This window comes from Mesocricetus auratus, unplaced genomic scaffold (genome assembly GCF_017639785.1).
Source record: "Mesocricetus auratus isolate SY011 unplaced genomic scaffold, BCM_Maur_2.0 Super-Scaffold_100025, whole genome shotgun sequence".
Taxonomy (NCBI): Eukaryota; Metazoa; Chordata; class Mammalia; order Rodentia; family Cricetidae; genus Mesocricetus; species Mesocricetus auratus.
In genome coordinates, this window is record NW_024429206.1 from 10,801,118 (window position 1) to 10,828,644 (window position 27,527).

The 27,527-nt window shown below is 48.0% G+C and overlaps 1 long non-coding RNA gene across 5 annotated transcripts in view; it reads right to left on the minus strand.

The window, feature by feature from the left end:
* Positions 1–27,527, minus strand: part of LOC121133924 — a 90,332-nt gene that overhangs the window by 12,987 nt on the left and 49,818 nt on the right. For 4 of the 5 annotated variants that reach the window (XR_005870937.1, XR_005870938.1, XR_005870936.1 and 1 more), the window contains exons 2-3: positions 20,731–20,845; positions 1,323–1,379 (exon numbers count right to left, since the gene is read on the minus strand). This is a non-coding gene — a long non-coding RNA (uncharacterized LOC121133924). The remainder of the gene's footprint in view (positions 1–1,322; positions 1,380–20,730; positions 20,846–27,527) is intronic. The other variant, XR_005870939.1, reaches the window with a different exon arrangement.

Here is a 27,527-nt window from a genome sequence, read left to right on the forward strand (position 1 = left end):
CCTTGGAACTGGAGTTAGAGACAGTTGTGAGCTGCCATGTGGGTGCTAGGAACCTGTATCCCTGGGAAGAGTACAAAGTGCTCTTAAACCCTGAGCCATCGCTCCAGCCCCTTCACTTTTGTTGGTTTGGTTTGGTTTTCAGAGACAGGGTTTCTATATGTAACAGTCCTGGCTGCCCTGGAACTCATTAGGTAGACCAGGCTGGCCTCAGACTCACAGACACCTAAGTGCTGGAATTAAAGGTGTGCTCCACCACCACCCTTCAGGTTTTTTGAATTTGAGGATGGAAGAGGGGGTCATTACTGTGGTAGTTTCGGACATAATAAAGAGATTTGTTAGGTTGCCAGGGCTGACCTCAAATTCGTGATATCCTTCTGCCTCCCAAGTAGATGGGGTTACAGGAAGTTTTATAATACAGTCTTAGGATGAGTAGATCATAAAAACAGGTCACTCCTTTAAAATGCTTTCCAAAGGCCAGTCATGGTGGCACATACCTTTAAATCACAGCACCTGAGAGGTGGAGGCAGGAGAGCTAATGTGAGTTTGGGGTGAGTTCCAGAACAGCCAGGGTTACACAGAAAAAGCCTATCTCAAAAAATAAAAATAAAAATAAATAAAAACACTTTCCCTGTTATTTTGCCAGTTTTATTTCTTGGTTTTGTTTTGTGAGGTTTTTTTTGTTTTGTTTTTTTTTTTTTTTGTTTTTTTTGTCCTGTTTGTTTTGTAGTGCCTAATTTAAGCTAGGCAAAGGCTCTCACTACCACTGAGCTAAATCCCCAGCCCTCTTTCAGGATTTTTGTTTTACAATTTCTTGCTATATATAGCCCAGGCTAGCCTGAGGCTCACAGCCATCCTCCTGCCTCAGCCTCTCAAATGCCATTATCACAGACACAGACACATACTTTTTATTATAAGACAGGATCTCAGTAAGTTTTCAAAGTCAGCCTTGAACTCACTCCACAGGCCTTCAGATTTCGATTCTTCTGCCTCAGGCTGGGATTGCCCTTTCATCTGGATGCAAAGCCACAATTCTTAGAATAACTGTAGGAACTCTACAGTCCTGGGTTCACACACCCCTAAGTCTCTGTCTTCATCTCCCTGTGTTCCTTCCGTCACTCTTTCAGCCAAGGGCTCCCATTGGGCTCTTCAAATGCATGGAGTATGTTTGAACCTCAGGACCTATGCTGCTTCCTTCTCCTAAGATAGTTACCAACTCCCTGTCATCTTCAGGCCTTGGCTCCAAAATCGCCTCTTTGTGAACACCAGGCCCTCTGTCATCTCACCCCCATTTTCCTTGGGTACAATGCCTCACCCCTACTTACCAAGACAAGGACTGGCTTGCTTGCTCTCTCCCAGTATGTCTTTGCCTAGGATGACATCTGGAAGACAAGAGCATGGACAGCAACAGCTCATGGTTGTGTTTAATTTGTGTGTGTGTGTGTGTGAGTGTGTGTGTTTCTGTATGTAGGGTGTGTGCCTGTGTGGTGTGGTGTGTCTGAGTGTGTATATGGTATGCATGTGTGATGTGCATGTGCCCGTGTGTATGCCTGGGTAGAAGTCAGAGAACAATTTGCAGGAATTGATTCTCTCCTACCATGTGGGTCCTGAGAATTCACATAGTCTGACGTGGTAGCAAACGCCATCTTGCCAGGCTCCTGCTCCAATAGTCCAGGGTGGCGTTAAATCTATACCAAGGATGACCTTGAATTTCTGTCTCCTGCTTCCACTTTCAAATGCTGGGAATCCAGGTGCGCACCACAACGCAGTGCTGAGGGAGCTTTGCTCTTGCTAGGCAAGGCCGCTGCCAACGGGGACATAGCCACATTCCCACCTTGCTTTGCTTTTCCTTCTTTCCTTCCTTCCTTCCTTCCTTCCTTCCTTCCTTCCTTCTTTCCTTTCTCCCTCCCTCCCTCTTTTCTTTCCTCCCTCCCTCCCTCCCTCCTTCCCTCCCTCCTTTCTTTTTAGAGAAGGTCTCATGGAGCCCAAGATGACCTTGAACTCCTGACCTTTCTCACCCACCTCCCAGCCATCATTTTCAGCATGTGGGGTCACATCACCAAGACTCCACAGTGGACAGTGGTATGTTTACCCAGGTGAGCAGGTTGATATGTTCATGACACGGATGCTGTTAGTTCATGGTCAACTAAAGAAGCCTGTGTGTGAGGGGCAAGCGCCAGAAAGGTGGTTGCTGAAGGCATAGGTCATTTTGAAGGTCACATATTCCATGGAGCAGGAGGTCCTCTAGCTGATTACTGGAAGCCCAAGAATGCAGTCCAAGTCGAAGATTGGAAACCACAGCTACCAAGAGTCCTTGGCGATCCCAAGATTGAGAATCCCACCGGCCCAAAGCTTCTTGCATCTGGGGCTTAGTTTAATTTTTGTTTGTTTTGGCTTGACTTTGAGATAGAATTTCTCTACCTAGCCCAAATTCACTTCAAACTCAGTATTCTCCAGCCTGAGACTCTCTGGCGCTGGAATTGTAGGCATGTGCCACCACACCCAACTGTACCCCAGGCTATGTGTCTGCACTTAGGACCTGAAGGTGACAAGGGACACATTCACATCCTGCTTGGATATTCAGTTGTCTGCCCTGTGGCAAACTGAGAAGATCCTGGAATTTGGTATTAAAAGAAAAAAGAAGAGAGTGGATTGGATTTCTGGCCTTGACTCTTGCTTTTGGAGAAATCACTTTATCTTTTTTAATTGTCTGGTTCTTCTGCACCTCCTTCAGTTGTCAAAATAGCAGCGGATGTGCCCTGAGAGCTGGGTCCAGTGCTGTGTGACCTTGGGCAAGCTACTTGAACAGTCTGAGTTTCACTGGCCCTAACTGAAGAGTTCAGATAATTGGACCTCTTGGAATGGCCAATATTGCAAAAAACAGAGAAAAAATGAAAGAAATGTCCATCATAGTTGTCAGGATAGAATCTCCCACAGAGGAGAGATTCAGGCCTTCTTCCTTTCTCTCTACTCCTTAGTGCTTCTTGAAAAATTCTGATTTCTAGGCCAGTGGGGTTCAGTGTTCTGAACAAGGAAAGGACCACCTCACTTGAAGGAAGTGTCTCCCTCCCTCTCACATTATAGACAGACAGTAGTACATAAAACTCAAAGACAGCAAATAACTTTGCCAAGAGAACACAGCTTGCTTTTTTTTTTTCTGTTTGTTTTTTTGGCTTTGTTGTTCTTGTTTCTAAAACAGTGTTTCACTATATAGCACTGACTGTCCTGGAAGTCACTCTGTAGACCAGGCTGACCTCAAACTCATAGAGATCTGTCTGTCTCTGCCTCCTGGTGCTTGGATTAAAGGCCTGTGCCACAATAGCTGGTTTCTGTGGTGCCAGGAATCAAACCAAAGGCTTTGTGTATTCGAAACACTCAACCAACTGGAACACATCTCCAGCCTCCACATTTTGAATTAAAAAAAAAATATTGAATGTCTTTATTTTGGAGGGGGATACACCATAGCATACTCGTGGAGGTTTTAGGAATCGAACTCAGGTCATCAAGCTTGTTAGCAAGTCTCTTTCCCCTGTGAGCCATCTTGCTGGCTCCGGCCTGCATCTTGAATGTCATAATTCTGAGCTTTGGCATTTTCTTTCTGGGTTTGTCTTTAACTGAAATCAACTTACGCCCATTTTATGAGCTTGCAAGCTTGCATATTCACAAGTCATACCCTATCCCAGCAAATTCATTCACCTCTGCCTTCAGGGCTCTACCTGTAAAGCTATCTGAAAAGCAGGCATGGTGGCACATGCCTGTAATCTCAGCACTTGGGAGACAAAGGTGGAAAGGTCATGCATTTCTGCCCAGCCTGGGCTACACAAAAAGACACTGGAGATGAAGAGAAGGAGAAAGGGGGTGGGGAATTGCCAAGCGTGGTGACACAGACCTATATTCCCAGCTACATTGTGGGGGGTGTGAAACAGGAAAGTTTCAAGTTCAAAGTCAGCCTGGACAATTTAGCAAATCCCTGTCTTAAAATAAAAGTAATAGGAGTATGGTGGTTCACAACTGTAATCCCAATGCTTGGGAGGCAGAGGGCAGGAGGATCTGTGTGAGTTCCAGGCAAAGTGGGTCTACAGAGTGAGTTCCAGGACACCAGGACTATAGAGATACAGAGTGAGACCCTGCCTCAGATAAAGATTGCTAAAGAAAGACCCTATAGCAGGGTGGTGGTGGCATATACCTTTAATCCCAGTGCTCAGGAGGTAGAGGCACGAGGATCTCAGTGAATTCAAGGACAACCTGGTCTACAGATGGAGTTCCAGGACAGCAAGGACTACATGGAGAAACCCTGTCTCAAAAAAACAAGAAAGAAAGAGAGAGAGAGGGAGGGAAGGAGGGAAAAGGAAAAAGAAAGACCCTATCCAAAAACCTAGAAGTTAGTCACATCAGACATGCTTCTCTTGACTTTGTGATAGTTTCAAAATGGGGAGTGGCCAGCTGGGGTACTCTCAGGATGGATGCTCCCCCTTCAGGAGGGGGAGGTCGTTTTAAAATGCATGCACCCTCATTATTTATCATTCCTCCTCAGCTAGGCAAGGAGCTTCTCTTTCCTCTGGTTGTACAAGCTGGTGTAAAGGATGAGACAGTCTCCCAGTTTTGTTTTGTTTTTTTCCTTTCTCCCCATGCTGTGTTTATCCACCCAAGAAAGTATTTTAAGCACTGTTTCTATTATGCTATTCTGAGCCCATTACTCTACAGGGTGATTAAAATTTCTCTTGGCTGGAGAAGAGAAGACAATATGTTTGGTGCCTCCTTCCAGAACTGTTGCTTTTCCCAAGCAGCCTTCAAAGGACAAGATGTAAATACTAGGCCCACAAAATACATGCTCACTGCACAGCAGTAGTCTGTAGAGTATCATGCCCTTCACCTTTGCCTGGACTCCAGGCAGCTGGGACAAGGTGGGGGAGGCAGGATGCTGGAGGCTCCCCAGTTCCCACCTCTTCTTGCTTGCTTGAGTGTGCTTTAATCCGCTCCATCCCCACCGGTCCACGGACAATACAGTCTGTGGTTTCTGTTGGTTTGACTCCTGCTCCATGTGTTGAGACTGGGTCTCGCTCCACAGACCAGGCTGGCCTCGAACTCACAGTGACCCACCTGCCTCTGGGAGAGGATTAAAGACTGGAGGAGGAAAGAGCTTCCTTCCGTGTGAGAGTCTGGAAGACAGTCAAACTGGGAAAAACTTGTCTGATGGAGGGAGGGGAGGGGTGGAAGGTGCAGGGAGCAGGAGGAAACAGAAAGGGCAAGACCAGCTACAGTGGTAACAGGGACAGCTCAAAGAAGCTTGGAGGCCCGGGGAGAGCCACACAGCAGATGTCAGATCCAAATGAGAAGGGAAGCCCGGAGCGGTGGCGGGTGCACACTTGTAATCCTACACCTGGGACACTGAGACTTCCAGACCAGCCGGGGCTACCTAGCAAGACTGTACTGGGTTGGGGGGCTGGGGATGACTAGGTAACTAACCAACCAACCCCATAAATGACATCACTTAAATGAGTGTGGACAGAGGGAATGGAATGGAAAAGTCCAACTTTGATTTCTTATCTTTACAGCTTATGGCCTGAGGGCAAGAGGTTTAACCTCCCAGAAGGTCTGTGTCCTTATCTGCCAAATGGGAACTTTAGTCCCACCTCCCAGGGCCTGGGGGAGAACACTGTTGGAACTTCACTAAGTACTCAGCTTCCTTCTTCCTTCCTGACTCTCTTTGATGAATTCTCTTTCACTTTCCCGGTTCACTCTCTCTCTCTCTCTCTCTCTCTCTCTCTCTCTCTCTCTCTCTCTCTCTCTCTCTCTCTCTCTCTCTCTCTCTCTCTCTCTCTCTCTCTCTCTCTCTCTCTCTCTCTCTCTCTCTCTCTCTCTCTCTCTCTCTCTCTCTCTCTCTCTCTCTCTCTCTCTCTCTCTCTCTCTCTCTCTCTCTCTCTCTCTCTCTCTCTCTCTCTCTCTCTCTCTCTCTCTCTCTCTCTCTCTCTCTCTCTCTCTCTCTCTCTCTCTCTCTCTCTCTCTCTCTCTCTCTCTCTCTCTCTCTCTCTCTCTCTCTCTCTCTCTCTCTCTCTCTCTCTCTCTCTCTCTCTCTCTCTCTCTCTCTCTCTCTCTCTCTCTCTCTCTCTCTCTCTCTCTCTCTCTCTCTCTCTCTCTCTCTCTCTCTCTCTCTCTCTCTCTCTCTCTCTCTCTCTCTCTCTCTCTCTCTCTCTCTCTCTCTCTCTCTCTCTCTCTCTCTCTCTCTCTCTCTCTCTCTCTCTCTCTCTCTCTCTCTCTCTCTCTCTCTCTCTCTCTCTCTCTCTCTCTCTCTCTCTCTCTCTCTCTCTCTCTCTCTCTCTCTCTCTCTCTCTCTCTCTCTCTCTCTCTCTCTCTCTCTCTCTCTCTCTCTGAGAAGAAACCCAAGCCCTTGCTACCCCAAGCCCCCGGCCCTCCCCCACCCCAGGTAGGAGAGCCACACTGCTGCTGCTGGAAGCCCTCTCAGGTGACCAAGACAGCTGAGCAGACCCAGTGCCCCTAGCTACTCTCTAAGCTGTTTTGATGAACACCTAGATGTCTCCCTTGCTATCTCCCATTCCTGGCTACTTCTAGCCCTGGAGATTACTCTGATCCCACCTCTGCCTCTCAAGCTGACTGAAGTGTTTTGAAGCCAGCAGCTGATCATTCTCCCTAAGATCCTGGGGACATTAGCATCACTCTGGCCTATCTCCCAGACACACAGCAGATGAGATTAAAGAAAAGGGGCGTGTGGCTCACAAGCCAAAGATTCCTGTGTCCCTCCCTGGGCCCTGGAGGAAAGCCGTATTGTTCTGGAGATAAAGTTACTAGTTGTATCAAGGCATCTTGAGGAACTTTCTCCTTGGAATCAAGGGCTTCTTGGAGTCAATAGCACCTGCAAGTCCAGACATATCCCAAGTGCTTAAATAACCTAGGAGCCCTTTCTGCAGCCAACTGGGTTCAGAGATAACTCCCCTAGGGGCTTCGGCTCCTAGATCTACCGCTTGCTGGCGCCATGATGGCTTCCACTCATCTTGAAAGCAAGCAAGACTCTATGGGTAGGTTTTGGGTGGGTATTGCACGTGTGGAGGTCAGAAGGCAACTGGAGGAAGTTGGTTCTCTCTTTCCACCTTGTAGGTACCAGGAGACCAAACTCATCAAGTTTGACAGCAGGGAATCTGTACCACTGGGCAGTCTTGCCGCCCCTTCCCTGGTTTGGTTTGGTTTCGAGACAAGGTCTTACATAGCCCAAGCTGACATGGAACCTGATACCCAGGCAAGGAAGGGAGTGACCATGAACTGATAGTTCCCAGTAGTGTTCTAATGGCTACTGAGACCAAGCAGTTACTGCTGTGTGTTCTTCTGTGGAGTATCCATTAAAAAACAAACAATAACAAAAAAAAAAAAAAAAGAACTTCTGCCCAGGTTTTAATTGGGTCATTTGTCTTCTGATGACTGACGTCAAAGACTTCTGTAATATTCTAGATCCATGATTCCTTGTCAGACAAATGATTTACAAATAACACACACACACACACACACCACACCATTTCCTGATTTTTTTTCCATTTTCTTAACAGCGTCTTTCAGAGGGGATGATTTTTAAATCTTTATTTTTTTAAGTAATTTATTTATTTTTTGTTTTATGGTATATGCTTTTTGTGTTCTAACCTAGTAATCTTTCTCTAGCCTAAGTTCACAAAGACAGCCTAAGTTATTTTTCTGTGGAGGGTTATACTGTGATTGCTGTTATGTTCAGTCATAACTCAAGTAGTTTAGGTTGAATTACAAGTTAGATATACACTCACCACACATTTGTACAGCTCATCAGTTATATTCTTACATATTTATCCCAAAAGAGATCTATCTCCACAGGAAAAAGCAACATATTGACATTTGAGCCCAACACGATAGTTTACATCTGCAACCCCAGCACTCAAGAGTCTGAGGCAAGCCGGGCATTGGTGTCACATGCCTTTAATCCCAGCACTCAGGAGGCAGAGGCAGGTGGATCTCTGTGAGTTCGAGGCCAGCCTGGTCTACAGAGTTAGTTCCAGGACAGCCTCCAAAACAATACAGAGAAACCCTATCTTAAAAAAAAAAAAAAAAAGGCTGAGGCAGGAGGATTGCCCAGAATTTGAGTTCACCTTCAATCATACAGTGAGTTTCAAGCCAGCCGTGCCTACAGACTCACACTGTCTTAAAGCTAACTGACCAATCAATCATTATTCCTCACATGCATAAAGCGTTTGATCCCCCCACACCCCCAAGCCTGGTGGTGGAGCACACCTATAACCCAAGCACTTGAGAAGTTGAGGCAGGGAGATCAGAAGTTCAAAGTATGAACTTATCATCTCAGCCCCCAGAGAAATGAAGGCAGGAACATAACCTTGAGTTCAAGACCAACCTGGGCTCTTTAGCTCAAAACAGAAAGAAAGAAAGAAGGAAGGAAAGAAAGTGAAGAAAACACATGTTGGGGGGAAAATGAGCCCCCAAGGATGGGAACAGAGATGCAAGCTACTGAACTCTTCTAAGTGGGGGATCCTGGTGACTCCATCAAATGGCCGGGAGTAGAAGGTGACATGCGTGTTCTTGAGGTTGTTGGGCAGCCTAGTCATCCTCAAAGGTCAATCAAAGGGAACAAAGGCTTCATCTTCCGGCTGCACAGCCCCGAGAGCTGACGCATTCTCTCAGGAAGCCAGGTCACATGCCAAGGTGACAACGGCAGTCACCTTTCATATTTGCTCCAGCTCCCAGGAGCGCTTTTTACCCAGCACACTCCCTCTCGCCTCAAACCTCCTTCAGCCTTCCCCATGCTAGGTTCACACAGGCCTAAGCCACTTGGCTTGGCAAGTTGGTTTAATTTTCCAGTCTGATACTGGGACTTTAAAGATTGTTAGCTTTTGTCGGTGTGTCATTGCGACCCCCACCTCTGTGTTCATGGGGTCTTCTGTAGGTCTGTGTTTCCTGTCATTTATTTGTTCACTTTTGTTTCTTTTATTCACACCCATGCCTGCACACGCACTTGAACACACACACATACACACACACACACACACACACACACACACACACACACACCAGAGGACGGGCTTTCTCTGTATAGCTCTAACTATACGACAACACTCCTGGCTGTATTACTTATTGAGAGAGAGAGGAGAGAGAGAGAGAGAGAGAGAGAGAGAGAGAGAGAGAGAGAGAGAGAGAGAGAGAGAGAGAGAGAGAGAGAGAGAGAGAGAGAGAGAGCAGTATGGCTTTGGTATGGCAGTCAGAAAGCAACTTGTGGGAGTCAGCTCTCTCCTTCCACTATGTGAGTCCCAGGGATTGAACTCAGGTCCCCAGGCTTGGCGACAAGATCTTTTACCTACTGAGTCATCTTGCTTACCCTCCTCTTTTTTTGTGGGGGTGGGTTTTCAAGACAGTTTCTCTGTGGCTTTGGAGGCTGTCCTAGAACTAGCTCTAGTAGACCAGGCCGGTCTCAGACTCACAGAGATCCACCTGCCTCTGCCTCCCGAGTGCTAGAACTAAAGGTATGTGCCACCACTGCCTAGCTCCTCTTCTTCTTCTTTTTTTTTTTTTTTTCTTTTTCTTTTGGTTTTTGGAGACGGGGTTTCTCTGTATTGTCTTGGAGGCTGTCCTGGAACTCACAGAGATCCGCCTGCCTCTGCCTCCTGAGTGCTGGGATTAAAGGCGTGCACCACCAACGCCCGGCCCCTCCTCTTCTTATAGGGGGACTAATAATTAAATTTGAGCCCACACAAACATGCTGACTTCCTCTCTGGGCTGCAGTATCTACAAAGTTCCTATTTCCATCTAAGGTCACATTGGCAGTGTGCGTGTTCCAATAAACACAGGCACACATACACACACCACATCACACACCACACACATACTCAACCCAGTACAGACACTTTATTTTCCTGGATGAGGATGACATAGGAAGAAAACAACACCAGCCTAAGAACTCTGGAGATTGGCGTTGAAATCTTGGTTCTGTTGCTGACTTGATGGGTGGTGGCGTTCAATCCACTTCCCAATCTTCATGCCTCTGTCTTATCATCTGCTAAATGGTTCTTTCTTTTGTTTTATTGTATTTTCATTCAACAGGGTAGCCAAGGATGACCTTGTACTCTTCCTGCCTTGGCCTCCCAAATCCTGGAATTACAAATGTGTAATCTATATGGCACTGGGAATCAAAACCATGTGCTCAGAATCTGTGCAGGCTGACTAGGCTGCTCAGCCTCTACTGACTAAGATACATCCCTAGACCATTTTGTTTCGAGATAACCTCCTCTAGCTAGGCTAGTCTCAAACTTGCTATCTCACCAGTGCTAGCCTTGAAAATCCAATTCTCCTCCCTCAGCTTCCCAGGTGCTGGGACCACAGGCATGCACTGCCACACCTGGCTTTCAAAATAACCATTTCTGTTGATAATGATGCTCCCTTGCATAAAATTCCTCGCCATCTCCCTATTACTCTCCCCAAACTTATCAGATTTCACAACAAGGCAATCTGTCAGATCCAAACCCAGCCAAATTCCATTCTCATGGTGTCCGGCCCCCTCCCCAAGGAAATACCTGTTCATCCTTTAGGATCTAGCTAGATACAACTTCCTTCAGGAAGTCCATCTTGCCTGTCCTCTCTTGTGCGTCAGTTCCCCCTGCTCAGTACTCCAAGGCTATACCTGTCATTACAACCTTGAGCACAGAGCAGCGTGTGTTGTCCCTCCCCGCCAAATGTCAGGGACGCGCACAGGGTTTCCTGTCTGCATGTGTGAACGTCACCACCACACATCCAGGGCAGAAATCCAGAATCAGAATCCCGCTCAGGAATGGGACGTGGAGTGCTAGATGCCTGTCCATTCGTCCCCACGTCTTCGGCAGACATTGCTAATAGATCACCAACACTCCTAATTGTTCCTCAGCACTGGGTTCCAGGTAGTCTAAGACCCTATAAGAGCTCTGTTTTCCGGTGTGATCTTTCAAGCCCTCCAGTTTTGGCATATGCAAGTCACCCTGATAGCAGGGACAGTGTTGGAATTCTCTAGCCCAACTCCTCAGGTTGTGTGGCCAACCTATACCCAGGATGTCTAATGAGCCTTGTAACACGAGATCAGGTGATTCTTGGAAGGCCCTAAAACACAAAATCCATGATGCTGAGCCTCAGGGTTGCCCCAGAGGCCCAAACACTTCCTTTCTTTTTCTCCCTTTCCTGTAATCCAGGTTGGGCTTCAAACTAAGTAGCCAAGGATAGCCTTGAACTCCTGGTCATCTTTCCCCATCCCAAAAGCTGGAATTACAGGCATGTACCACCACTCCTAGATACTGCTTCCTTTCCTAAGTTGCCCAGAATCAACTTTGGGTCTCTCTTGTCTCCTACACATACATCCAGCTCACAGACCTAAACTATAAAGGATGCAGGCCCTTCACCCAAGAGATGGGAGATGCTAATTCACTTTTCCCTTTTTACAAATGAATGTTTTGGCAATAATGTCTTTCTTTTCAGTTGTTGGCTTGAGGTCTGGACTTGCTATGTAGGCCTGACTGACCCAGAACTCACTATGTGGACCAAGCTGTCCTTGAATTTGCAGCTATCCTCCTGTTTCTTGCCTCCTGGCATGAGCCACCACACCTAACTCAACCCCTCCCTGCTTCAGATATGGTCTCACTGTGTAGGCCTGGTTGTCTTGGAACTCACTATGTAGAGGTGTGTACCACCATGCTTATCCTAAAAAGAGGGCAAGGTCTATGTCACCCAGGCTGATCTCTCTCTCTCTCTCTGTCTCTCTCTCTCTCTCTTTTGTTTTTTCTAGACAGGGTTTCTCTGTGGCTTTGGAGGCTGTTCAGGAACTAGTTCTTGTAGACCAGGCTGGTCTCAAACTCACAGAGATCCCCCTCTATCTCCCGAGTGCTGGAATTAATGGCTTGCACCGCCGCCGCCACTGCTACCAACACCACCACATGGCAGACTTAGACTCTTGAGCTCAAGCAATTTTTTTTTTGTTCTCTGTGTAGCTTTGACTGTCCTGGAACTCTCTTTATAGACCAGACTGGCCTCGAACTCTCAGAGATCCTCTTGCCTCTGCTTTCTGGGTGCTGGGATTAAAAGGCATTCACCAATCTTTTTTAATACAATCCTCTCCCCACTGTATTAGGACTTGAACTTGGGGCCTTATACATGCCAGACAAGTGCTACCCAGGTCTAAAAAAATAAAAATAAATAAAAAATAAAAACAAACCAGCAACAACAACAACAACAAAAAAAAAAACAGAAACAAAAAACAAACAAACAAAAAAATCAGGTTCTCAACAAGTATTCCAGGCTATCCTTGACCTTGACATTTTCCTACCTCAATTTCCACAGTAATTTTAGAGTGACAGTAAAAGCTACATAATCACCACAGAAAGGCCTTGTGCTTCTGTGCCCAGGGTGCCCCTACCGTCAGACAAATCACTAAGAAGCCAGTCAAGGATTGGTGGCTCACATCTGTAACCCCAGCAACTTGGGAGGCTGCAACAACGATGGCTGACCATTCAGGGCCAGCCTGAGCAACAGAGAGACCCTAAAGCCAACTGCATGTCCCGTGCAGTGTGTCCTAAACCTCAACAGAAGCAGTGAGATCCCTGTGAGTGCCAGGCCAGCCTGGTCTGTACAGTAAAACCCTATCAAAGAAAAGGAAAAAAAGCAAAAATCCCAACACTGTCACATCCTTTCCTTAGCCAAACTCCCAGAATTTATGCGTGTGCGCGTCACCATCTCTCTGTTCCCGGGCCCAGCCTGGCATGGGCAACGGGGGGGAGGGGCTCTCCCTCCCTCTCCATCACAGGTCCCTGCTCACTCCAAGAGCCGTTGACTTTTGCTCTACTCAGCTGGTATCACCCCTCAGCTCCCATTTTAAAGATTATGATTTCTATTTCTAGATTCGCGGGCAAGCGCTCGCTCTGGCCAGTTTGCTCTCTCCCGTTCGTTCTGAAAGCCTCAATTCGACATCAAGAATGGCCGCTGGCACTTCCTGGAAAATCTGGCACAGACTTTTACAGTATGCTTCCCCCTGGGCCCCTCACCCCAAACTTCGTTTGTTCTTTTATGACTAAGGATATATATCTCCCGCTAGCTAGCTTCAGAACTTTATGGGCTGCTTTTCCTTTGAATTCCAGGCCAAGGTCAGGGGTACTCTTTGAGCTGTGATGTCACAGTGTGTTGCCTTGGTTACTGCCATGACATCATGAGACCAACCTGGGTGGGGGGCACAGAGAGAGAGAGAGAGAAAGAGAGCTGTTGTCCTTTGCTGTTCCCTTTGTTGAGAGGTTAAAAGGGAAGACTTAGGACCCTCTAAAACATGTCGCTGGCCATAAAATCAGACCGCAATCAGAGGCCATTAATCTGTTCTTTTTACTTTATTTGTTGTCTACAGGGGATAGGTGCTCACGGGTGCCATGGCACATAGCATGTGAAAGTCAGAGGACAACTTATAGACTATAGACAGTCCTCTCCTTCCACCACATGGGTCCCAGGGTTCGAACTCACGTCATCAGGCTTAGTAGCAAGCACTTTACCCACTGAGCCATCTACCTGACCCCCAAAGACTATATATATACCTCTGAAGAGGGGAGGGAAAGGCGTAAATGCAGCCATAGCAACCAGAACAAAGTATTCGGTAAGAGACCACCAGTAAGTCACAGAGCGGCAGGCACACAGACGCACAGACCACCCTCTACCGCCCTATCCCCACCCCCTTGGCCCTATCAGCCAAATGGCCTAGATGGGATGAATTTCAGGAGGTGTCTCTTGGTCTTTAATCTAATCTGTCTCTCCCAGGGCATAAAAGCAAAAGTAAAGAAAGCCGTTAGGAGCCAGGAATGCTGGGTTTAAGGGGTTCTTTAATAAAAAGCGGGAAGGAATAAACAGGGAATGCATCTTGAAAAATGTTCATCTGTCCCTGCACGGCCCCACCGCCCCCTTCCCCCCACTGTCCCCTCCCTGCACTTAGGGTCAGAGGAAGGGAGCTGGAAAAAATGTGTTTTTATTGTGAACATGTGTCAAGAGGACTCCATCCTATGAGCCTGGTACCCACAATGAGTATATTTGTGTAGTAATTAATGCAAGATCAGAGACATTGGTTTTTAGAAAAGGCCACTGTCGGGCCCGGGTATGTGATGTGGGGCGCGGATTCAGTGTGGCATTGTGGTGTGTACTGCGCCTGTTGTAATTAAGTGTTTTGTCATCCAAGGACAAAGCAAGTAAGGGTGACTCCCAGACAGGATTGAACCCAAAACACAGTTCCCAAATGTTTCTTCTTGGCAACTGTTTTAAGGAAATTCAATGCAGGAGGAATGTCAAGACATCTGTAATTAGACCTTGGAGAGAGGGGTTGGAAGAATTCTGGGGCCAGTTTTTTATTTTGTCTCTCCGGGGGTCCCCATGTCACCCCTTGTCCTGGTCATCAAGGGTCTTACTCATCTGGCATCCTTAGGCCATCATTCTGTGCAACAAATTTTGCTTGCCTCTCTGAGAAATCCCCTTGCAAGGTCAAGCCTCCTCCGGGAAATGACTGCAGCCACTGCAGAGGCGCACACAAAGATGTTACCCGAACCATGCAGAGCCATTCCCTGGCTGAGAACTCAGTGGGTCCCTTTCCCAGGGTCTCCTACCAAAAGCAGGAGTTGAATGCAGTTTGTGGCCCCAGATTCCTAGCCATCTGAGACTTTTTAATGCAAGGAAATTTGACAAAAGGGGGAACCTGGATGGGGCCCTTCCAACCTTATTAATTTTAATGTGTGTGTGTGTGTGTTGGGGTGTACAACCCCATGAGTCTGCAGTTAGAAATGGTTTCCATCTGTCTCAGTGTTTCTCTGTTGCTACGGCCTGCTGTTCTATGGGCAAGCATCTGCATGTCTGGGGGTCTTTTGCCCATTTGTGAGCATGTGTGCACGGGTCTGGGGAGGGTGTCCATGAGTACATGGGTATGGATTTTCCGGGGCTCCTATGAACAGGGCACTAAGTGTGGCAGAGTACTTGGAAATAGGCTGTGTTCGTTTTACTTTATAGTTTTTCCAACCAGTAGCCTCTCTGTAAAGCCCTCAGCTCATCACCCAAGTGCAATCTGGGGTTCACAGGGTGAAATAAGCTGTAAGTCTTAAGACAGCTGGAATCTCAGGAGAGAAGAAGAGGAGGAGGCCAGGTGGTCAAGAGGGGATGGGGAAGCAGGGTCTCATTCTGTAGCTCAGGTTAGCCCTGAACTCACTCTGTAGCCAAGGCTGCTTTCAAACTCACAGCCATCCCCCTGCTTCGGTCTCCTGAGTGATGAATCACAGGTGTGCATTGCTGTACAGCCAAGAAGTGGCATCTTGGTGAATCACCTCAACCCTTCTACTACCAGGCTCTGACTTAGGACTCTTGGCGTTGGGTGGGGTCCCTCCTAGTGTTGAGGGTTTTCTGTCTCACTGACCCCTCCCCTTCTCCATGTTGACTGTCAAGAGCAGATGTGCTCCAGTTTGTAAATACTGGGCTAGCTGGAGAGGAAGATGCCTTAAGCATCCACACAGCTTCTTCCAAACACCAAAGCTACGAGGTCTCCGGGATGAACACTTCCTCAGTCTCCTGCTGCCCCCATCCCCAAGATTTTACAGAAAATACAGATGCTGAATGAGGTGGTTTGCCTTTGTCATCCCAGCACTCAGGAGGTGAAGGCAGGATGAACAGGAAGAGTTCAGGTTCTTCCTTGACTACACAAAACTACATGAAAACCCTGCCTAAAAATGCTCAAATTGGGCTGCCAAGATAACTCAGTGGATGAAGACACTTGCTGCAGAGCCCAGGATGACCCCTAGATCGCACCACCCATGGTAGGAGAGAACAAACTTTTCAAGTTGTCTTCTGCGGGCTCTGGTACATACTCATGTACGCACAGTCTGTGAAGCACAAGAGCAAAGCACACAGACACAGAATCAATGTAATTTTTCCAAATATTTCTTATTTCTTTTCCTTTTTTATTTTTTCTTGTTTTTTCAAGAGAAGATTTCTCTGTGTAGCCTTGACTGACCTGGAACTCGATCTGTAGACCAGACTGGCCTCAAACTCACAGAGATCTGCCTCCTGAGTGCTGGGATTAAAGGCGTACGCCACTACCACCAGGCCGTTTTTCAAGTGTTTCTAAAACTAAAATACCTTTATTAATTATAGAAGGTTTGTACAACGTAGCGCACGCTCACAAATGCTTCAGATAAGCCTGGGTGTGATCGCTCACACCTATAACCCTAGGACTCAGAAGACTGAGGCAGGATTGTTCCAGGCTACCCTGAACTACAAAGTGAGGCCCTGTATCTAAACAAACAAAAACTAAATAAAAAACAAAACCACTGAGCCAGGTAGTGATGTGGCACACCTGTACTCCCAGCATTCAGGAGGCAGAGTCAGATGGATCTGAGTTTGAGGTCAGCCTGATCTACAGAGTGAGTTCCAGGACAGCCAGGGATTCACAGAGAAACCCCATCTCGAGCAACAGAAACAAAGGTGGAATCATGGACTAGCACACTCTAGCCTGTCTGCTTTGTGGTTGGTTTTGTTTTGAAATGATCTCAGGTAGTCCAGACTAGGCTGCAGTGTCTACAAAGCAGGGAATGATCTTGAACTCACCAACTTCCTGTCTCCACATTCCTAGTGATGGCACTGCAGACATCCATTCTTACCAATGACTTTCAAACGGGACTTATGGACTGCCTTGGGGGGTTTGAAGCAAGACTGTCTAGAGACACTTTGGGTTGTCATAATCAGGGCATGTCGACTGGGTGCCGGCCAAGGTACCACAGCATCGTTTGCTGCACAGGAAAGTCCCTGATACAAAGAATGATTGGACCCAAATATCCATAACACTGGGAATGAGAATCCCCATGAGATCACCTCCCCCAACACCACCCGGCTCAGCTATGGTGTCCTTTGAAGCCCGATTTTAAAATATGCGTGTGTAGGTTTCTGGGTGTGCTTGTGGCTCAACATGTGTGTGGAGGTCACAGAACAATTCTGGGGGGAGTCAGTCTCACTCCTTTCACTGTGTAGGTCCTGGGGGGACTGAATTCAGGTTGGTAGGCTTGGTGGCAACACCTTTACCCGTTAAGCTAACTCACTGGCCCTGAAGCAGGGGTTTCATGCTTCCTGCAGACTTCTGCTCCAACAGCAAAGTTGGCCTAAACTAGACTTCAAAGTTTAAAACTTGAAGCTTTCTTGCAGCAAGAAGTTTATGGACCTCTGCTTTTATGACCAAGATGGGGGCAGGGAAGACAGTCAGAGGAATTGGAATGGGGACAAGGAAGAGAGGAAACCAACAAAGAAAGGTCAACCCTACCCATTCCTTAATCTCCTCCGCTGATGAAGTCAAGTCCTCAGCCAGCCACATGTGTTTCTTTGGCAAGAGAGGGAAGGAAATGACTGTAGAGTTCTTGTGAACAGAGCCACGCCGAGGCACACAGACATAAACAGATGACCACATGAGTCCAAACACACGGCCCTCGCCACTCTGAAGACACACGCACAGGCACTCGTACATATACAAGCTCAGCAGCAGCAGGCTCAGCAGGTCAAGGCTGAATGAGAGACAAGAGGAAGACCCGTGGCATCCTTCCAGGGACCCTTCTCCAGGCCCCACCACTTAAAGGAATGTCTAAGATGGTGCTGACAGTATGGTTCATCCTCCTTGGTAGAGTGCTTTCCCAGTGCATACCGGGCACTGGATCCCATCCTTAACAACACATAAGCTGGTGTTGCGGTGCATGCCACCTTTAGTACTCTGGAGGTAGAGACAGGAAGATCAGAGTTCAAGGTCAAGCTCAGCTACATAGCGAGTTTGAGACCAGGCTACACGAGACCCTGAGAAAGAAAGATGAGAAAGGGGAGGGGAGGAGTGCAGAGTAGAGAGGAGAAGAAGGGAGAAGAGAAGACAAAGATAGCCAACTTCAAGGAGCCCAGCCAGGACCATGAATGTATTTGTCATCTGTCTTAGTCACAATCACATTCTTTGTGCTGACAGCCAGGGATCATCACACTTAGCCCCACTGCTAATTCTTTGTCATGGGGTGTCACGGTTTGCCATGGACTGCCCCTAAGCCAACCACGTTCCTGTGTTAAAGGACTGGCTGTCAGCCTGGCAGTGGTGGCGCACGCCTTTAATCCCAGCACTCGGGAGGCAGAGGCAGGAGGATCTCTGTGAGTTCGAGACCAGCCTGGTCTACAAGAGCTAGTTCCAGGACAGCCTCCAAAGCCACAGGGAAATCCTGCCTCGGGAAAAAAAAAAAAGGACTGGCTGTTAGCCAGTCGGCTCTGGGAATACTGTTAGAAGGTGGATGCCTTGATGGAGGGAGATGCTCCTGAGTTTTCCATGCCCAGGAAAGATGGATCTTGTCCCCTGCCTTCTGGTTGCCGCTTCCTAGCTACTGTGAGGGATTCTGCTCCACCATGTCTTCTCGCCCTCCCTGCTGACCCAAAGTAACACACAGGGAAGAATTGAACCCAGAAGTCAAGACAAAATGTTAGATACTTCTCAGCAAGATACAGAGGCGCAGGCATAGATTTCAGTACCCAGGATCACTGTGAGTTCAAGGCCATTTTGGTTTGCATATGGAGTTCCAGGATACTCAGGGTTACAAGGTTACAAAGTGAGAACCTGTCTTGGAAAACAATAGCCAGGTGTGGTGGAATGCACCTTTAACCCCAGCACTCAGGAGGAAGGGGCAGACAGAACTTTGTGAGGAACACCTGAGAGTGGCCTCGAAAGTCTATGATCTAAACACCAGAAAACAGAAGCAGGAGGATCAGGAGTTCAAGGTCCTGCCTTGGCACATACACTGTAGACCAGGCTAGCCTCCAGCTCACAGAGATTCATCTGTCTCTGCTTCTGAAGTGCTGGGATTAAAGGCGTGTGCCACCACCACCTGGCCTATTTTTGTTGTTTTAAGATAGGGTATTACAGCCAGGTTTTGGTGGTGCACGCCTTTAATCCCAGCACTCGGGAGGGAGGCAGAGGCCAGCCTGGTCTACAGAGCGAGTTCCAGGACAGCCTCCAAAGCAATACAGAGAAACCCTGTCTCCAAAAACCAAAAACAAACAAACAAACAAAAAGGACAGGGTATTACAATGTAGCCCAGGTTGGCCTCAAAGATCACTACAATCATCCTGCCTCAGCCTCCCAAGTTCTGTGATTACAAGGGTGTGCTACCCCTTAATTTTGCTATCACTGTTTTCTTACCCTTGTGCGTGTGCGTGGGAGCACGCATCAAAGTGGGAATGGCAAGGGCAACCTAGGGCCCATCCTCACTCCTCCACCTGGTTTGAGGCAGAGCCTCTTGTTAGCCACTTCGTACGCCAGGCTAGCTGACCCAAGGCTTTTAGCGAACTCCCCTGCCTCTGCCTCCTGTCACACCACGGGAGCCTTGGGTACAGACAGTATGAAGCCCAGCTGCACGTGGTTTCTAAGAACCTGAATGCAGGTCCTCATGCTTGCTTGGCAAGTGCTTTACCATTAGGCTCCCTGGACTCTTAATTTGCTTAAAATATTCTACCACAACAGTGAAAATATGATGACCACCTAGGGACCATCCCACGTGTCACAACATATCTTAGCTGCATTTTTGAGCTTCTACAAACAACTCAGACCCCAACTCCCGACGGCTAAAAGGATCTGAATGAGTCTCCGCTGTAGAAGGTGAAGGTGTTGGGCTCGCAGAAACAGGCCTCAAACGAAATGTTTGCTGATTGGATGAGTGAGCCACTTCCATTCAGTGGATGTCAGGATGGCTCAGCCAGACCATCCTCTTCAGCATTCACAAACATCAAGAGTTAAAAACACACAAGGGAGCCTGGCGTGGTGGCGCACGCCTTTAATCCCAGCACTCGGGACGCAGAGGCAGGCAGATCTCTGTGAGTTTGAGGCCAGCCTGGTCTACAGAGCCGAGTTCCAGGACTGCCAGGGCTACACAGAGAGACCCTGTCTTGAAAAACCAAAGGAGGAGGAGGAGGAGGAGGAGGGAGAAAAAGAGAAGGGGGTGAAGAAAAGAAAAGAAGGGAAAGGAAAGGAAAGGAAAGGAAAGGAGGAAAGGAAAGGAAAGGAAGGGAAAGGAAAACACAAAAGGCAGGGAACTGGCTCAGTGGGTATCACTTGCCACAGCACAAGATGAAGACCTGAATGTAATATGCCGTGGCAAACAAGACACCCTCTCTCAAACAGATTGGAGATGAATTGACACTAGAGACTGACCTCTGACCTCCATGGATGACTGTGGCTCATATGAACACTCACATGAACACACACACACACACACACACACACACACACACACACACACACACCAGATAGTCCCTAGGTCCTTCCTCCACCAGGAATCCCATCTTTGAGATGGCTCTGCTGCAGTTGGCTTGGAAGATAAGTGCCCTTGGAAGAAGTATCCCCAAGGGGGCTGCCTGCATCACATGTGCTCACTAGCTCGATTCAAGGGCAGTAATGCAGTTTTCAGGAGCCTGACAGGGTTTTAATTGTATTTTCAGAGCCCTGCTCACACATACCAACTGAATTCATTGTTGCCTTCATGATGGCTTTCACCTTTCCCTCCCCTGTGCCCTTTGTGTCTGCAGCAGCTGAGGGTGGGGACAGGGCCGCCAGGACCAGAAACTTCATCCTTTTCCACAGAGGAGCCACATGGGATCTGGGACTTTCTTTATGTTGTGAAGTTTGCTTCATTTTGTAAGCAGTGGGCAAGAGGGGCTTCTTACCGTCAAGCTGTACACTTCCTGGTGTCTGGTGTCTGCTGTCTGCTGGAGAGAGGCAGGCCTGCTCTGGCATCACCGTCAGGCAGCACATGAAGGTCTTGCATTCACTCAGCAAACACTGTGCAAATGACAAATGTATAATGGACACTGGGGTGAGGGTTGGGGGGGGATGAAGTTAAAGCTGCATGCTCTGTCCTTAAAGTACAGAAAGAGTACTTAATTGTTTCAAATTTATGTGTGTGTGTGTGTGTGTGTGTGTGTGTGTGTGTGCGCGTGCGCGCGCGCGCGCATGCACCTGCACGAAGATGTCATTTCTCAAGCACCATCCACACACAGAGTCTCTCCTGGGACTCACCTTCCTTGTCTCTCTATGTCTGGGATGGCAAACACTTCCCACCATGCCCGCTTGTTTTACTGGGGGTTCTAGGAATCAAACTCAGGTCCTCATGCTTGCCAGGCAAACACTTCACGGGCTGCAATACCATTCCAGCCCTGTTTTGGTTTTGGTTTGGGTTGGGTTTTAGACAGGGGTCTTATTATATATCCCAGGCCAGCCTCAAACTCACTATGTACCTGAGAACGGCCTTGAACTTCTGATCCTCTACTTCTTGAGTGCTGGGGTGACAGATGTGCACCACTACACCTGGTTTTATTCGGTGCTGGGATCAAGCCCAGTCCTCTCTACTAAGTACTCTCTACACACTCAGTCATGTCCCCAGCTCAGATTCTGTTCTCTATTCTGTAGCCATGGGCTCAGGTCACAGTCTATTTGTTATATAATGCACCAATCATAAACCCTGCTTTTTGTTTGATGGATTGTTGAGAAATGGTTTCTCTGTGTAGCAATGGCTATCTTGGAATTCACTCTGTAGACCAGGCTGGCCTCAAATCCACAGAGCTCCACCTGCTTCTGCCTCCTAAGTGGTGGGATCAAAGGTGCACGCCACACCTGCCCAGCTTCATGGGGAGCACATCTTTAATCCTAGCACTCAGGAGACAGAGACAGGTGAATCTCAGTGAGTTCAAGGCCAGCATGGTAAATTTTGTGAGTTCCAGGACAGGCTGCAAAGTTACAGAGAAACGTCTCAAAAAGCCGTATGCATGTATGTATGTATTTCCATTCCCAGCACTGGGTGGATATGAGGTGGGGGAATATATAAACCACACACAAAGGTCTAGAATGATCTGAATGGCTAGCCCCTTCTATGGAATAACAGGTGATATTCACATTCTTCTCTTTCTGCCTTTTTTACTCTTTCCCTAATGAATATTTATCAAATTATTTCGAAGCATCATTGTTTAGGAGCTTCTCCGACTCATCCCATGACCAAACCTCAACCCTCTATCGGGGAATACCTTACACCAACCAAGACCTTCTTGTCCTCCCAACAAATTCCAGGACCCATCTACTGGAATGTGAAGTACCTAGGAGAATGTCAAATGAAGAGGTAGCCGAGCCCCCCATGTCCTGGCCAGTGTCAGCTTTATGAGGCTCTACGCCTTCAGACCCTCAGAACTTCCCAAACTCCTTAATCAGACCACCTGAAACTGTCTTTCAGCCCCCAAACAAAAGAGCGAGGTTGGCGATAGGGAAATCCCACCTCTGATGCCAGGGATAAGCAATCCCCTTACCTCTCCTAGATAAATCACCCCCACCCCCACCCCCTTGGAAGAAGTACCATAAAAATATGACCAACAAACACATTTGTCAAAGGGTGACATAATGGCAGGAAAATATATGATCAATTTAGCAGGCAGAGGTGGTTGTCAGCTTGGGGGCCCTCCAGAGTTCAGGCATGCCTATAAAAGAACTCACCAACCCAGTGACTCCCCTAGAGAAAGAGATCTCCTTCCAAATTTGCCTGTCACCTGACATCCAAGAGAAGGAATTCCCCCGGGGAAGGAGGAATCGGTTTATCCATGTCTGCAGGAGCCAAAGTTGGAGGGGGAGTGGGGGAGGGAGGCTTAGGGTTGGGCGAAGGCGTCTCCTCTAGTGATTTAGGGTTGGGATCTTCCATAAGAAAGTCCCTCTGTTGCCCTGGGGTCCTGGGACTGTCTACCCAGAGATGGGCAAGCTTAGGAAACTCAACTCCCAGGGTTGTGGTGGGAGGGAACAGGACAGGGCACAGTTGCTGCTGTCTGGTAGGAGCGAAAGCACAGGCCCCAGACATTCATGACCTCTGGTTCACTCGGCACTGCTGATCAAAAGGAGGCGGCTGGTCCACCCTGCCCAGGCCTCCTCGGGCCTGGAGGATTCAAAGCTACTGACTTCGTGGCTGGTGTGGCTTCCATTAACCCAGAGGTTGGTGCTGAGGACGCCACAAAAAGAAGTTGAACATCCCCTCGGAATGAATCATGGGAATACAATAGCTCCGGCCAGCACAGTGACCTTTAAAGCAAGATAATACTACTTTAAACGAACAGAGTGGGAGCCATTAAAATAAACAGCACCAGTTACAGCATCCTTCAGCTTCCAGAGACAGCGGCTCCATTTACTCCCTTCTCCTTCAACTCCAGGGAGACGGTAGTCTGTGGCGACTCTGGTTGTCCAGCTCCCCACCACATTGATCATTTCTCTTCATTTCTTCCTTCCTTTCCTTTTTCATTGGGACAGGGTCATGCTATGTAACTCAAGCTAGCCTCAAACTCAAAATCTTCCTACTTTAGCCTTCTGAGTGCAGGATTACAGGCCTGTGTGGCTGTAATAACTGGCTAAACACATTGCTTTCATTTATCTTAGCTAAACAGCCATAGTGACTGACTAGTCACTGGAGTAAGTGCCTTGCTATGGCTTCTGGGAGTGTTTTTTACCATGAAATTCTGAGATCCAAAGGACTATAGCATCAAACCAAATAAAAGCTCACTGCTAGGGACACAGAGAGATACTGGTGATCATCTCCAGAATCCTTTAGAACTTGGAAATATAACAATGAGCTAAAAGGAGAGAGAAAGAGAGAGAGAGAGTGTGTGTGTGTGTGTGTGTGTGTGGTGTGTGTGTGTGTGTGTATGTGTTATTGCCTATAAGATAATTTTTTTTTGAGACAGGGTTTCTCTCTATGAATCCCTGGCTATGTAAATCAGGCTATCCTCAAACTCAGATCCACCTGCCTCTACCTCCTGAGTACTGGGATTATAGATGTGCACCACCACAGCAAGCCATTTTCTTTGGAGACAAGGTCTGCCTATGTAGTCCAAGCTGGCCTGTAGCTCCGAGTCTGCCTGCTTCACCTCTGGAGGGCTGGGATGCACACACATAACCCTCATTGAAAGTCAATCACATACGTCCGTAGACACAGGGTCCTCGGAGACCCGGGCAGAATCCTCACTCTCAGATCTCAGATGACTCTCAGGCAGCCCTTGGGTTCAGCGAGAGGCCATTCTCCTCAGAAACACAAACCAGTTCCAGCCAGTACTACAAGAACACTCACCAGACAAGGGTATTGGTGCAGTCCTGATGCTAGCACGCTCACACATGCACGCACGCCTGCACGCACTAATTTTGTGCTCAGCTGTCATAAAACTTAAGACGTTTATATGAGGGTCAAAGATCAGGAGGGGGCAGCATTATTTTCTGTTATTAATTACACCTTATCCATTCTACACAGACTGCACTCGCCTTAGATAAAGTTACAATGCTGTTTTATTGGGAAGCCTCCAGGCTCTTATGCTGGGGGAGGAAGGGCGGGAATGGGACAGGAGACAAAGGAAATCATGGGATGGGGAAGGGCAGAGGGGGCTCATTTACACCCTGTCCCCCATCCCACACCGGCCCAGAAGTCCAGCTAGTCTCTTGCCCACTGGCAACACTCATTTCCCTAACAGAACTCACTCGAAAACACATGAACCTGAACTCTGTTTTTTTTTTGTTTTTGTTTTTGTTTTTTCGAGACAGGGTTTCTCTGTATTGTTTTGGAGGCTGTCCTGGAACTCACTCTGTAGACCAGGTTGGCCTCGAACTCACAGAGATCCGCCTGCCTCTGCCTCCCGAGTGCTGGGATTAAAGGCATGCGCCACCAACGCCCAACTGAACCTGAACTCTGAATCAAGTGGGTCCTGAGAGGTTTTGGGAGAGGAGAGAGCCAGTGGATAATGCCAACTTGTCTGATGCCGGCTTCAAAGGTGTGGGGAGGGGGGGAAAGTTCAAATCCAAATTGGGGTTGTCCCCACCCTATTCTACCCACAGTGCAAAGGACAATTGCCTGAGGATCAGGGGGTTCTTCGGTGGCCCTGGAACTCTGGGTGGGGGTGGGGGTGGAAACAGAGGCAGAGGAAGGTTAGGGGATTTGTTTTGCCTGCCTATCTGGAGTGCTAGGGATGCGACCCACCTACACTAAGCAGCCCATCTTCCTCTGTACTGTGACTCTCTTGTAGTTTTCATTCCTTTTCACGTCTCTTGTTTTTGAGAGTCTCTAAGTTGCCCAGAGTGGCCTGGAACTCACAATCCTCCTGCCTCATCCTCCTGAGAAGCTGCAATTATAGGCCTTCATCTCCAGGTGCAGACACAGGAGGGATCCTTGATTCTTTTACCCTTAGCTGACAAGGAGACAGAAGTGGATTCATCCATCACGGAAGAAAGAAACCTAAGACCCCTCCACCCCCAATACCCAGCCCATGGGGAGTTACAGACTGGCAGAGTGGAAAAGGAGACGCTTCACATTAGACTAAGGATCTGAGGTGGGTGGTGATGGGAATACTGGACTAGAAAACATAGCTTGGATTCTTTTGTTGTTGCTGGTTGTTTTAAACATTTAGTGTGTGTGTGTGTGTTTCATTGTTTCATGGCATGTGGGGATGTCAAAGGACAACTTTCAGGAATGTGTTTTCTCCTTCTACCATATGTGTCCTGGGGAATCAAACTCAGGTCATCAGGCTTGGCCACAAACACCCTTACCCACTGAGCCATCTCACCAACTCCCAGATGTGCGTCTTGGCTCCAACTTTTTCCTTGGGCAAACCACTAGCTTTCTCCAAGACTCTGCTTTCCCAGTTTGGACATGAAGGGAAATGGCATCCAATAGCGTGAAGAATGGTATCATCTCAAATAACCACAGGACGTTAACATACCCGAGACAAACAATAAGGCTGCTACACCCTTCCTGCGGTACTGTAAGATAGCGTAATGAGAAGCATGAATCACGGTGTAGATATAATTTATTGTTATTAATATGATCTGCTCTGTCCTTCCTCAGCCCCTCGGGCTGCCAGGAGCGTCTGTGGTCTGTCACTGTGCACTTGAGGACAGGTTCTTTTTGTCCCTTCTCTTCTTGCTTCTAATCACAATGTTCCAATTCCCAGCCAGAGCAAGATGCCATATATTAGGCCCTGTCTGCGATGGCAATCTGGCTTGTGTCTTGCGAACACGGTGGTGTGCCATGTGCCGAGGGTTCTACTGCATGCCAGGATCCGGGCTCAGTGCTCTGCGTGTGATCACATTTAAAGCCAGGAGCAATGTGGCGAGAGAGGCGTTTACACGCTCTGTTTTACACCCAGGAGACTAAGGCTCCAGAATAAATAAATCTATGTATTTATCCCAGGGAATATTCGCAACTCTGCAAGCAGGAACTGTCTACTGTTGTTAGAATAATGTTCCTAATGTTCCTCTGGCACAAAGCTGAGACCTAAGACGACATGGCTTACTAGGCTTACTATTACTAAGGTTTGTGTGTGTGTGTGTGTGTTTTGTTTTGTTTTGTTTTTTTCGTTTTTGGTTTTGAGACAGGGTCTCGGGTGGCCCAGGCTGGCTTGGAAACTTGCTATGTAGCTGAGGCTAGCCTTGAACTCCTAATCTTCCTTCCTCTATCTCCCAGGTGCTGGGGTTACAGGTGTCACTTTGCCAGGCCTAGTTTAGTTCCTTTTTTTCATTTCATTGTCTTTATTTTGTGTTGTGTTGTTGTTTTCTTTGAAACAAGATCTCAATATGTAGCCCAGGCTAACCTGGAATTCAAGATCCTTCTGCCTCAGTCTCTGAAGTACTGAGGCCACAGGCATGTGCCACCATGCCTGGCTATGCTCTGCTATTCCTCTGAGTATCCCTTCCAGCCTGTGGGATGGCCAGGGAAGTCCACAGGGGAAGAGGACTAGTCGCAGAGGGAGGGAGGAGGAGGCGGCAGTCTGCCGGGACTGTAGGCCTTCTATCTGTACATCAGAATGTTTCCTAGGGGTTCGGCCAGGAATTCAGGCCTGGGGGCCCCACTGGGAGCCCTGCCAGGCGGGTCTTTGATCTTCCCCACAGTCCAGCCCTCCCTGATGTAATCCGCCTTGCAGGCCTGATGTCTAATTTGTGATATCCCCACAGTGTCCCCAAGGGCGCCAGACTAGCAGAGGGACTTGAGGTCTGCTGAAGTTGATAGAGATTCCACGTTCTGGGGGCAGGGCTGTGGTCTAGTGGTGGTGGGAGAGATGGTGCACCCAGCCGGGGACCTCGCATTCACATTTCATGGTGGCTTGGCTTCTCCGTGTCACCTCCTTCTGTCTGTCCTCTGGGCTCTTTGCTCTCTTTCTCTGTAAATATATGTGCTGTCAAAACTTGGGATTGCCCTCCTTCTCGTTTTTTTTTCTCTCTTTTCCTCTCATTTTCTCCTGTTTTCTTGTTCATTATAGTCCAAAATCACCATTACTTTTTACTTTTTGAGACAGGGTCTCATGCAGCCCAGGTTGGTCTTGAACTAACTAACTGTGGTTGAAGGTGACTTTGAATTCCTGATCTTCCTGGATTCTCCTCTTGGATGCTGGGATCGCAGGCCCGCACCTATACACCTGACTATGTGGATCTGGGAAGCAGAGGTCTCCAAGCATGCTAG